The sequence below is a fragment of the Hirundo rustica genome, chromosome 3 (genome assembly GCF_015227805.2).
Source record: "Hirundo rustica isolate bHirRus1 chromosome 3, bHirRus1.pri.v3, whole genome shotgun sequence".
NCBI classification, from domain to species: domain Eukaryota; kingdom Metazoa; phylum Chordata; class Aves; order Passeriformes; family Hirundinidae; genus Hirundo; species Hirundo rustica.
The window spans coordinates 111,646,521-111,659,105 of NC_053452.1; positions in this window are offsets into that span (position 1 = coordinate 111,646,521).

The following is a 12,585-nucleotide window of genomic DNA, read 5'->3' on the forward strand; positions in this document are numbered from 1 at the left end:
ATTCTTTAGACACCAAGAAAACGTTTACATCACTTTAACTCATTTTTCACTGATTATCTGTGCTTGGTAACTGTCATGTCAGTGGACTATTTCAGGATGTGCCATAAAGTAAAAAAGGGAATTCCCTGTGCCTTTAAGAGCAGAATGCAGCATGTAACAACATGAATCTGTTTTGTGTGAATCCAGCATGTCCAGGCTTGTCACAGCCACCTTAATGCCCTTTCAATACCACTGTAATTTCTTCTAACAAAAGCCTTTGCAATTTGAACAGAAATATGACTGGCACACAGGCTGTGTTACTGAGTGCACACAACAGCCTGACCCAGTCATGGCTCCAAGGTCCAGCCTTCTCACCTGTACACTGTATTTTCCTACTGAGCAGCATGTTTGTTCTGAAGGTTTAAGATTCTTTGAAAATTTGAACTTTTTGTTTTCCTGAAGCTTGAGTTGTTATTTAAAGACTAGTCCTCCAATTTTCTTTTCAGAAGAAAATTATTGCCCTTCTGTTTTTTTGATAACCTGAGACTGACTGCAGATTGTAGCTTCTCCATACTTACTTGTGCCATAGCAACACGGTTACCAAAAAAATGAAGGTCATTCTTTACCCTAAGCAATAAATATCTCGAGTTAGGCAAAAATACCAATGTTATACAGCAGTTTAGCATCATCAACCTGCACCTGTTGGATCACTGGACTGGAGTAACAGAGTTATGGATGCTGGATAGCATCTCTGGAGATCACCTGGTCCAACTCCTTACTCAGTGCAGGATCACCTACGTCAGCTTGCTCAGGGTCATGTTTTGTTTTCAGTATTTCCAAAGATGAAGAAACCACAACTTCTCTGTGCAACCATTCTAATGTCCTGCCCTCATGGTAAAACAATGTTTTAAATGGAATTTTGTGTATCTCAATTTGTGCTTGTTGTCTCCTGTCTTTTTAGTGGATACCAGTGCTTATATTTAAGAATCAGAACCTAAGCATTTAGCTGTTTCTTTTTGGAATTATGGTATCCTTTTGTAAATTTTCATTAGGTCAGGAGCTGGAAAAGAAAGGACATTTTTGTTTTCTCCCACAAGATGTTTCCCACTCCCTTATTTGAAATGCTGAGTCCTGCACTTCGGTCACAACAACACCTGCAGTGCTGCAGGCTGTGAGAAGAGTGGCTGGAAAGCTGGAAAAGGACCTGGGGGTGTCAGTCAACAGCGGCTGAACATGGCCCAGCTGTGCCTAGGTGGACACGAAGGCCAATGGCACCTGGCTTGCACCAGCCATAGTACGGCCAGCAGGGCCAGCGCAGTGATTGTCCCCCTGTGCTGGGCATGGCTGGGGCCACACTTCAAATCCGGGGTTCAGTTCTGGGCCCCTCATGACAAAAAAGAAATTGAGGGGCTGGAGTGGGTCCAGAGAAGGGAGCAGAGCTGGGGAAGGGTCCAGAGCACAAGTCTGATGAGAAGCAGCTGAGGGAGCTGGGGGGCTCTTGCTTTCCAAACTCCCTGAAAGGAATGTGGAACCAGGTGGGGGGTTGGGCTCTGCTCCCAGGTTACAAATGACAGGATGAGAGAAAATTCCTGAAGTTCTTTAGATCGGTTTAGATCAGACATTAGGAATTTTGGTTTTTTTCGTGCAGAGGGTTGTCAGGCACTGGAACAGGCTGCTCAGGGGAGTGGAGTCACCATCCCTGGGCATCCAAAAATGTGTGGATGTAGCACTTGAGGACCTGGTTTAATGGTGAACATGGTGGTGATGCTGGGTTGACAGTTGGACTTCACGATCTTAAATGACTTTTCTAACCTTACAAATTCTGTGATTCTGTAGTTCTCTGATTTCCCAGCCAGGAGTGTCTGAGGACTCCAGCTTGGTGTCACAACTAACTCTGTGCTAGTTCCCTACTGACTCCGCAGGTTGAGCTGAACTGTTGTGAATGACAGACCATGGTCCTCACAGGGACAGTGAGACTCATCATTGTGTCACTGGGAAAAGCACACTTCTTCCTAATGAGTTGGCTTTTCCCTTGTTTTATGAAGCATTCTGGTATCTCTTGAGAAAATTCTGTTTAGGAGTGTGTGTTAATGGTTCAGAAAATGAAGTCACAGGACAAATCTAATTTTAAGCATGTATAATTTGCAGAGAGCAGAACCACATGGATGTCCAGTAAGAAGTTTGTGGTTAAAATGGTGTTTTGCTGAGCAGAACTGAGCATTTCTTACTACACTCATAATCTACAGAGGAAAACATCTGTATTTGCAGTTTTGGGCTATTAGATATTTGTGGCCATAATTGGGTGTCCAGATACCTCCTAGCAATGGAAACCAATTAGTCTTCTAATTGAATCCAATATAACACATAAGGCTGGTGTTAAAGCTGTGTCTTCTCCACTAAGGTTTGCAAGTGGTAAGGTAAATTCAGGCTGAAGCCAGGTGGTGGGCATAACTCTCCATATGTACACAAAATTATAGTAGTTTGGCTTTTTAGGACATTTTAGCCTTTAAAATATTATAAATAATAAATATAATGGAAGCAAGCAAATATTGTTTTGGTCTTATGAATAAGCTTAGAAAAAGGTTGAGTGATTCATAATCCGTGTCTGGTTCTGTCCCCGCTCCGGGCGGGAGCTGACCTCCGGCTAGCTCGGGTCAACACAGCCACCGATGTTCCCAGTCCGGGGGGCACGCAGGCTGTTACCTGCGGGCTCGGCTTCTCAGCTGGATCAAGTAGTATCTTGACAGCAGCGGCAGTAAGAAAAGATTGGCTCTCAGCTTAGCAGGTTAAAAGATGTTTATTAGCTGAAGAGCTGAGGAGCAGAGAGCTCCGAGAGCTGCGGAGCTGAGAGGCTGAGAGAGTCTCTCTGCCACCTTATAAGCGGGGGAGGGGTTCCAGGGGGGTTACAACAAGACAACAAATCAGGGGATTTAGGGGGTAACAAGGTGTGCCCACCCCCAAGCCTTGGACCACTAAAATCCAGTGCTAAAGGAATTCCCCCCAGGGGACCTATCACCTGAAGCCCTCTCCCTGAGATTTTGCAATCCGAGAGGGGCCACTGGAGTGATAGACAGGCTGCCCCAGAGAGGGAGGGTGGGAGGACTGACACAAAACACCTTGTTATACAGAAAACACAAAAAGGGTTACAGCATTGGGGATACAGTGAAATGAACCATAACATAAACTTCTTATAAAAACCTAATAAAACAGTCCTGTACCACCACAATAATCCACCTTTTAAATAGTGTTAACTGAGCAACCTGAGCAAGGAAAAGATCCAAAACCTATTTTCAGCATTTTCCAGTCTTGGCAGATTTACCGACCAAGATGCTGAAGCTGACATGTACACAGCAGGAAATGACTCATGGGGAGCCAATATCCTATTGTGATACCTGTTTTGATAATTAAAATGAAATTAATGGTTGTTTATTCCTGCAAATAGTCTTGAGATAGCTTACAAGTACAATTAAGCATAGAAATACAAGTCTGGAATACCAAGTGATTTGTCCTGCTCTCAGTCTTATCTAGACTATCCCTAAAATATGCTTCTTTGGGAACATTCAGTGATGCCCATTCAGCATCTATACTAATTAGTCTCTGTCAATGCTTAATTATTGTCCTGAGACAGTATTTTCCTTTAGTAAAATTCTGTTGCTCTAAATTATGCTCTTTTTCTTTTTAATAGACAACATCTTTATGTATTTAGAAGACACAGATCAAAATTTCTTCAGTCTTTGCTTTCTTGAACTAAACAAATTTTTCAGCTCGCCTTCAAGCTTGAGTCATCATATCTAAATGTTGAATGGTTCAGTGTGTTGTGATTTGGGGTTTTTTTTTGGTTTAGGGATAGTTTTTATGACCTTTTCCAGTCTTTCTCCACTTAATTTATATAATTCTTAAGTTCCAGTTTGGAGGTGTAGGTAGTGCAAATTGCAGTGCCAATAAAAATTACTACAGCCACCACCTCTTTGATTCATCATTTTTCCAGCTCTCTACTCACAACACTTTATCTGCTATATTTTAACATATTTTTGAATCCTTTAACATTTATGTGGTTCCTCCAGCCCTGGTGTTTTTCCCAATAAATATTTCAGAGACAGTCTCAACCATTTGTTACTTGCCTATTTGCAAGCAGGTATAATACAGTAGTATTGCACAGTTTGCAACTGTCATTTGACTTGTAGAGGGTTAAGTTTTTCTTCTGTGAGTATTTAGGTTTCTCTTAGTGGTGTGATCAGACTCTGATCACCTCTCACTGAAAACAGCACGGTTTTGGAGTCAGAGAACTGCTCTGACATAAATCCAGTGTGAGGGACACCCTCACCAGTGCTTTTGCTCTGCTAACTCAGAAAACAGGGATACAACTGCAACACCTCCACACAACTGTGCGGACCCAGTGTGGATTTATGGCTCCCTCCTCCACCCCATCATGTACAGCAGACTGGTAATCTCTTAAATCTTCACATATAAACCTAATAGCTACTAACCCTTATTTCTGAGGAGGAAAACTCTGCTGTGGGTTTCTTCACAGCTGGATTTATGCCTATCCAAATTACTGTGTGTATGTGTGAGTAAAAAGATTAGTGACAGCCGTTCTGTTACAGATAACACCCAGTCCCACGACTGTCAGTCACGAGCAGAAGTGTGTTCCAGCAGCAAGGCAGAGCAGTTTGCTCAATCTTTTGGATACAAAGGGGAAAAGGTCTTGCTTCCAACCCTTGCTGAGCCTGGCACCTGCAGAAAGGTCTGTGAATCAATTTTGAGCCAGTGCTCCTGTGCCTCTCTCACTGTGTGGCTCCAGCCCCGGCGGTGTCCGGGCTCAGCGCAGTAGCGTAGCAACAGCTTCAAAATACAGATCTGTATTATCTAGGAAATTGTCCCTGCACAGTGATTGCAGCAATGGCAAACACAATGTAAATAATGTAGCATCACACCAAGAGAAAGTTTAAACAGGATTTATTTGCTCGTTTATTTTTCCTCATATATATTTCATCTTGTGATCCCCTCTTAGATGTTCTGAAAACAAGGCTCTTATCCCAGCACGGACTGTTTTTTTCTTTTGAAACATCTCAGCATGTACATTTTTGATGTGAAAAATGCTTGGATTTGTGGATTCATTGCTTCTTTGCTGGCCTTGATAACTCATCTGTGTGGCAGTACTGTCACCTGTTAAATGGATCCTGTCCAAAACAGAACAATTTGTATTATTTCAAATTGGTTGTTTCAGAAGTTCCTAAAGAGCAGCTCTACTGAGATTAATATTCTACAAACATAAAATAATGCATAATCCCTGCAGAGCAACAGGTGATGATATATGTCAATTATTTTGGAGTCTGCAAGAGGAAAGCAGCATTTCTGCTCTGCTCTTTGTTTTCTTTAGATATCAAGGGTTGGATTTGGCTCATCCAACTGAAGGTGCGTCTGTAACCCATAACTACACCTCTGCAGAATGTCTAGGCTCTTTTTGCAACAAGCTATCTGAAATAGCATGATGGGATGTTAATTCCTGTGGCCAAGTGCACCTGTAGAGGGAGGCTGCTTGTTAGGTAGACTCCGTTCATTTTATGGAGCGGCCCTGATTCCGTTTTCCAACCACGGGCATCCCCTGCTGGTTTAGATGTCTAAAGGCTTCTTTCCTGGCCTCCAGCTGCCTCTGCAGGCCATGGGTGTCCTATAGATCCTGTCTCATATATGCTTATGGATTTCCTCAGCTATCCTCTCAAATACTGCTGGATATCTGGGCTTTGGCAACTGCATTAAGCCATAAACTTTCACTGAAAACAATGGCATGGTCACGTGAATTAAATAAACTGAATACCATCACTGGCAGTTTAAATACAAATATTGGATGACTAGATTAGACTAGAAGTGAATTCTGGTAATGGACATCTGGAAACAGATGTTGAATTAATTAATATCTTTTTTCAGGAGATTTAATTTCCCTTTTTGTTTCAGTGTCCCCACTCAGCAACAACTGAAGCGCAATAGTGATGAAACAGTGAGATGTTGGACACTTCTGCTGTTCACTCTACAGTCTAAATTAACCAAATAAAATAATCTAATATATTTTATCATCTTTCCAAGGATGAGATCCAACACTCTTCCTTTAACTTCAGTCAAATTTTATCCTTTTTTTTAACAGCAATCCCTATATGTGTCTTTCAATTTTATTTGTTTTAGAATTACATTTTATTTCAGACACCACAGTAGAAGAGAAAAGCCAACTGAACATACTAAATTTGAATAGCTAGGTGCCATTTCAAACATAGCTTAAGATTTTAATTGGGAAAGCTTGTTTGCTCCTTTGGATCATAAGACCCTTCACTGATGGCAAATTTTCCACTGTTCTGCCACTGTATTTACCAGTTCATTTAGAAATACTCAATGTCCTCTCATAACCTTGTTTGTGGCTAAAAGAGACATATAAATATTTTTATGTATTTGTGTCAATATAAAAAATATTTACCACTTCTTTATGGGAAATGTTATGAACCTGTATGAAACTGCTTTCTGTGGCAGAAGAAAAGAAGGAAGTGTGTGACTTTAAAATGAGTCATTTATTTGACATCTGCAGGTATGATTTTTACATTACAATCTCTAGATGATCTTTTTCGTATCAATTAATGAAACAATTGTAGGTGAATTTTTACTGGTGGTATGTCTCTGATAATGTAAGACATCAGTGACATTCATGACGTTACAATGATGTGCTCAGGGATAGATGGGAAGAGAATTTGTCAGTGCACAGCAGTGTTCAAAAACAGGATTTTGATTCACAAGTTAATTGATTTTCTGTTGCAAGCTCCATGCAGTATGAAGTATGTAATGAAGTAAAACTCCAGAACACACCTTCTGAGAGAAAATCATTACCTTCCTGCTTATATGTTTATAAAAGACGAAGCACATAAAGGTAGAAATCTGTACACTAACTAGGATGGTTTCTTTGGGGATTCTAGGTAATCTGAAAAAGAAATTCATGGGAGTGGATGTGACTTTTTGGGACATGAAACTGAGTATTCTGTTACAGACAATCTCATCATCTAATACTTCATTCATCAAGTGATTAAGGCCTATTTAGAAACTATTACTATTACTATTCATTTTGGAAATCTGCTTCAGAATGTCACTGCTCTAAAGGTTTGACACTTTAATTTCCAAATTACTTTTCTTTATGTACAGCTAAAACATCCTTGCTCTTGTGCCAGCATGGTCCATTAACATTCATTCATGCATTTAGCTTTTTTTAAAATCAGTTTAGGCTTAGACAACCTCAGATGTTTTGAGGCTAAACCAGCCCCTCCTTTTTGTCTCCATTTCTGCAAGTTGTCATACTAATCCCCTTCTGCACATATTTTCTTTCCACAAAGGTGCCTCTTTCCCCCCCCCCCCGCCCCCCAGCTCCATCTTGTCTCAGGTTGCTTCTGCTTTTATAGCTAAACTAAACAAGCAGCAGAAAGATTATTTTAATAACCTCCTGTTGTAAGATACTTATAATTGTTTGAGTAAACAAATTCTATTTGAGGCGAAATGTCTATGTTGCTGTGCTTTGGGAGATCTCAACAGTGTGTCCTGTACAACACTGTAGTTTGAGACTGGTTGGAAGCAAATGGAAAGAGTGGAAGCTTTGCATCTGAAATATAGGTATTTAATCACTCTTCAGACCTCTGCTCACATAAATTTGTACCATTTTGGGATTTATTTTTAGATCTATTTGATTAAATATCTGGCCAGCAGAAGTGTTTTATATCTGTCCCCATTTATTCTTGGTCTATAAATATGTTCATCCTTAGCTGTAAAGTTGATACTTTGGGTAGCCCCTCGTTGCAAGAGGGTCTCTGTTAGCCAGAAATGGCTAGTGATGTACCCAAATAATACTGGCAGGTCCTCAGAAATACTAGGAGAAATAATTTAAACTTATAAACTTTTTCTTATTGTTGTCAGAAATTCTTCCTAATTTTAATACACATTTCCCTCACCATTTAAAATTAATTTCTCAAAGCCTAAAGTTACTATAAGGTCATATTTCCAGGAAAAGTTACTAAAAGAGTATACTGGACAAAGGTCCAGTATCAAAAATCCGTTGTACAGCACGTGGCCTGTTTTGAAGCGGCACCGATCTGTCTTCCCTCTCTTTGGCGAGCACATGGATTTGTAAATAATGACAGTAAGTAGTTTCCAGTTGCACAGTACGCAGTTACACGTTGACATAAAACCCACCACCTTTGTAAAAACACTAGAGATTGATTAATATGTATAACATACTGAACGATTGCATCACTTATTGGACTTCACGAGGCACCTTAAATTCACTAATTTTCACCAAATATGGGCAGGATGCTTATCTGTTGACTCGGTAACTTCCTCCTGGTCCTAACGCGTGTCCTTGGTGCGCTGGCGCCTTGCAGGAGCCCCTATAAAGCACAGCCGAAGTTCAGAGCAGCAAATTCAGAGTCACTTGGCTCCTCCCTGTGAGATTGCTGCGAGCGAAGTTTGGCCGGAGCAGAGTTTCTGTGCGGCCCCGAGCGCGGATTGGCCCCGCACCCGCGGCTGATAACAGCTAAAAATAGCCCCGCTATAAAAGCGCGGCCGGCGGCTCCGCCGCCCTGGCATTCCCTCCTCGACTGGCAGCCGGGGAGGAGACCGTGCGCTTCGAGTCCCTGCAAGGATGTGACCAAAGAACACTCTGCTGCCTAATTCCACTTAACAATTAACTTGCCAAGACTGGACTGTGTGACTCATGGGGACGGTAACCAAGTACATTTTATATATTAAAAAAAACAAAAAAAAACCAAAAAAAAAACAAACCAAAAAACCCAAAAAAACCAGACTGAAGGCCAGATTTTCCAAGCAGAGCGTGACAGGTGGAATGTCTTTGGTAGTGTCCCTGTAGAATACTGTGTACAAGAATGTTGTACTTGTATATATATTCAGATAATCACCTGTATGACGAGCATACTCCATGACAATGGAGTTCTGAACACTTGGGAAAACAAATGTATTTTCATTTGACAATGGTTTGACTAAGCTGGCATTGAGGCGTTCAGGAGTCTATTCTTAGCTTGCTGTTGATTATTGGGAAATTGGGTCATTTCCTTGCATTTTTGTTCACTTTCAAGCTTTTGTTTTAAGATGTAGCCTGGGGGATCAGTGAGTTCAGTGGCTGAGTGCACTGCAAGATAAATCTTTAGGTGTCTGAAGTCCTTTGGATGAATATAGAAGATACCTTTTCACCAAAGTTGAAAACCTCTTTTTTTAAAGTCTGGCAAAAGTTACACTGACTTGAAAATGGTGTAAACAGGAAAGAATTAGGAAGCATTAAAAATCAGTGGCACTATCAGCCCTATCAATAGTAAACTATTCCCATGTGTATTACTGCCACTGGCTCTGAGTCCTCCTCTTTGATTTTATGAAGCTTTGCACTATGAAGTTTGTATGTGTGTATTCCCCTTCATTTTCATTACAGCTCTTTTTTATGACCTTACTTTCAGTTTTGGTTCTATATACTTAGTTGTCTGAAAAGGGCTACACAATTTCACTCTTCTGAACCCTGCTTTTTCCTCTCTGAAGGTCAATTTTCTGCATGAATCTGTAGTCAAGACTTAACTGGAGAGTCTCTGTTTGCTCCCATCCTCTGCAGGGGAATTTAGTTTTCTCTCAACATCGTGAGATACCTTTATATATATTTATTAATTAGTCTGGTATCAAGTCTGACTTGATGCTTGGCTAGAAATGGGTAGAAGTGGCTAATAATGAGTAAAGGGGTCCATATCTAATTAGAACTATTCCAGCTGATGTAGGTCTCACAGGAAAACCTAGTTCATTTTCTACAGAATTTCATGAGAGTTGTCACCAAGGTCAGAGCAGTGAGACTGCAAAGACAAACAGGGCTTTGACATTTTGGTGGTCTGTGAGGTTGTTCCCAGGAATTGAAGTTGGCGGCTAACCCCAAAGGCCACACCTTTCTTAAAAAGGTCATACCTGCTAGATGCTCTGTGAAAATTTGTGATTTTGGCAAAAGATGGAAAATTTTTGGAAAACCTTCTACTTAAGAGGCAAAAAAGCCCTTATGTCTTTCTAGTTAGACTACCCAGTATTCCAAGTTCTGACAGACTTAAACAAGGCACCACTGTTATTTAGACTGTACTCAGGGCTGAATTTCATAAAAAAAAATCACTTTTGGTCTTAAGCCAATCACCTTTTAAAGAATTACCACGATCATCTTCCACTTAAGGATGCGAGACATGTTCTTTGAAGTCCTAATGAGCCGTGTTTGCTGGTCACCAGCAAAAATCTGTTAATGTGATGGTTACCAGAAAAAATCTGCTAATGCAAAAGTGTATTTGCAGAGGAGAAGTTCACATCTGTGCTTAACTCACCACCTTGCTTCAATTCATCCTGGTTGTTTGTATTAACTCTTCAGTGAAAAGGGTCTTCAAGCAAAAAAACCTAAAATGGAGTATCACCAAGACAACTTTAGGTGCTGCAAGATGTTGAACTCTTGCTTTGAAGTTCTTAGGAAGGAAAAAAAGAACAGAGAATCCACCATTCATTTCTTAACAGCTTGAGGTGACGCACTAAGGCAAGTGAGCTGGCAAACTTTGTGGAAACTTTATCACAGAAGTACTAAAAGGTGAAATGAAAAATGAATAAAGGCAATTTATTAAGGAGAATGGAAGAGTTCTTCAGTTACTGTGAGGCTCAAGGTCAGCCAGCTTCATTAACCCAGGCGAGCAGCACTGCCACTGACCAGAGGCTTCACCATTGCAGAGGTTAAACTTTGCAGCCACAGAGCAATGTAAGGATGTTAAGCTCTCTTATTTCACACTGATTCAGTGTGAGTTTATCAGGGAGCAAAAATCCAGAGGCCCTTTTCTTAAGCCAAACAGTAGATACACCGCAGAGGATTCTGAAATCCACGGTGCAGATCCATGCACATAACCTGCCGTGCAGGTACTGATGTCCCATGGGGACTAGACTGAGTCATGAGTAATTTCTAACTAAGCTGCTGAAGGCTTCAACTTTTAGCAATAATGTGCATCAGAACACAGCAAGTAATTTCAGCTTTCAGCCAAATTTTTTGCTAAACAACAGTGTGAAACACAAATACGTCCAATGTAATCAGCAGCAACTGTGCATTCTTTGAGCCTTATTTACTGGAGGAATTGAAGCCTAGCCTGAGATGTGCATGAGTTGTACATGCCATTTTGAGCACTTTCTGTAAATAATAATTCATAAATCAGGATTAAAATAGTGTGTTGTGTGCTGGTCTTTTGTTTGGGGGGGGGGATTTAATCCTAGTTTGCATGTTCATACTTCAAATCTTAATTCAGACAATTTATGATAAGAAGCATACAAAGAAGTGAACAGAAATAATATAAATAGGGACTTGCCTGATGAACTCCTGTAAAATAAGACAGGAGTAGGCATTACTTACTCTGTTGCAGACTTGGAAGTAAAATCATCTAATTTTAGTTCTATGACAGTAGTGAGTCAACTAGAATGGGTACATCTCATTTACCTGGTGTTGTTTTTCTTCACCACACTTGATAGCATGAAGGATTCATTTTAAAAAGCAAGGGCTGAAGAATTCTACATTTCTCCTTTCACCAGCTGCATTATCCATATAGCCCACAGCTTGGGGCACTGTCATGCTCTCCATTGTATCTCCTACAATACCACTTTCCAGAGCAGTCTCAGTCCTGGTTGTAAGTATCTTTTGTTTTTAATTGAAATGTCAGTATTGAAATGATAGTGAAATAAACCACTGCCCTCTAGAAGGCTCTGTACTGAATAGAGCATTAGGGGATGATTTTCTATCTTTTCAGAGCCACTTCCTTACAAATGTGTACCTCAGGCTGTCTCAATATGAGCACTGAGCTCATTATCCATAATGAAATCCCTCTTCACACTGAATAGCAGCAGGTTTTCTCTTGAAGGTGTTAATGCTTTTTAATGTTATAGCAAAGTTTGATGCTGCATACATGTGAAAACATAATTATATATAAAAATAATGCCATGGTTTTGGACTGGAACTTTGCAAAACTCCAGTCTGAATGGAGTAATTCTGCTAAACAGAAGAGTTTCAGCAAGATAATTTTAGAGCTAAAATAATGCTTTTTAATAAAAAGATAAAGGAGAGCTGCTGTAGCTCAGAGCTGTGATGAATTCATAATATCTGGGGGTGGGTAGAGAGTGGGTTACCTCAAACTGGTCAGTTAATGGAGTGCAAAGTTTTCTGATGTAGGCTTTTCCATCTCATCTCATTTATTGGGACATTCAGGCTGCACAGCTGTTTTTCTATCTTGATGCCTTTTCTTCCATTACCTTGAGTATGGGAAAATTTGCAAAAAGGAACAAAATCACAGTTCTTCCATCAAACCAACACATTTTGAGGTACTGTACATCTTTAGAGTTGAGGGAAAATATCTGTTCATCCAGTGTTGGCATGAGGCTGATGAGAAGAGCTTTGTATGTCCTTGCACGTTTTGTACATTTTGGAAGGGAAACCTGCTGTCTGGCCCCAAATAGCTGAGACAAATCTTTTGGTTTTCTGAAATTCAGACAAGAAATCGATAGTGACACATTGTAATTCAAAAGAAAATAAAA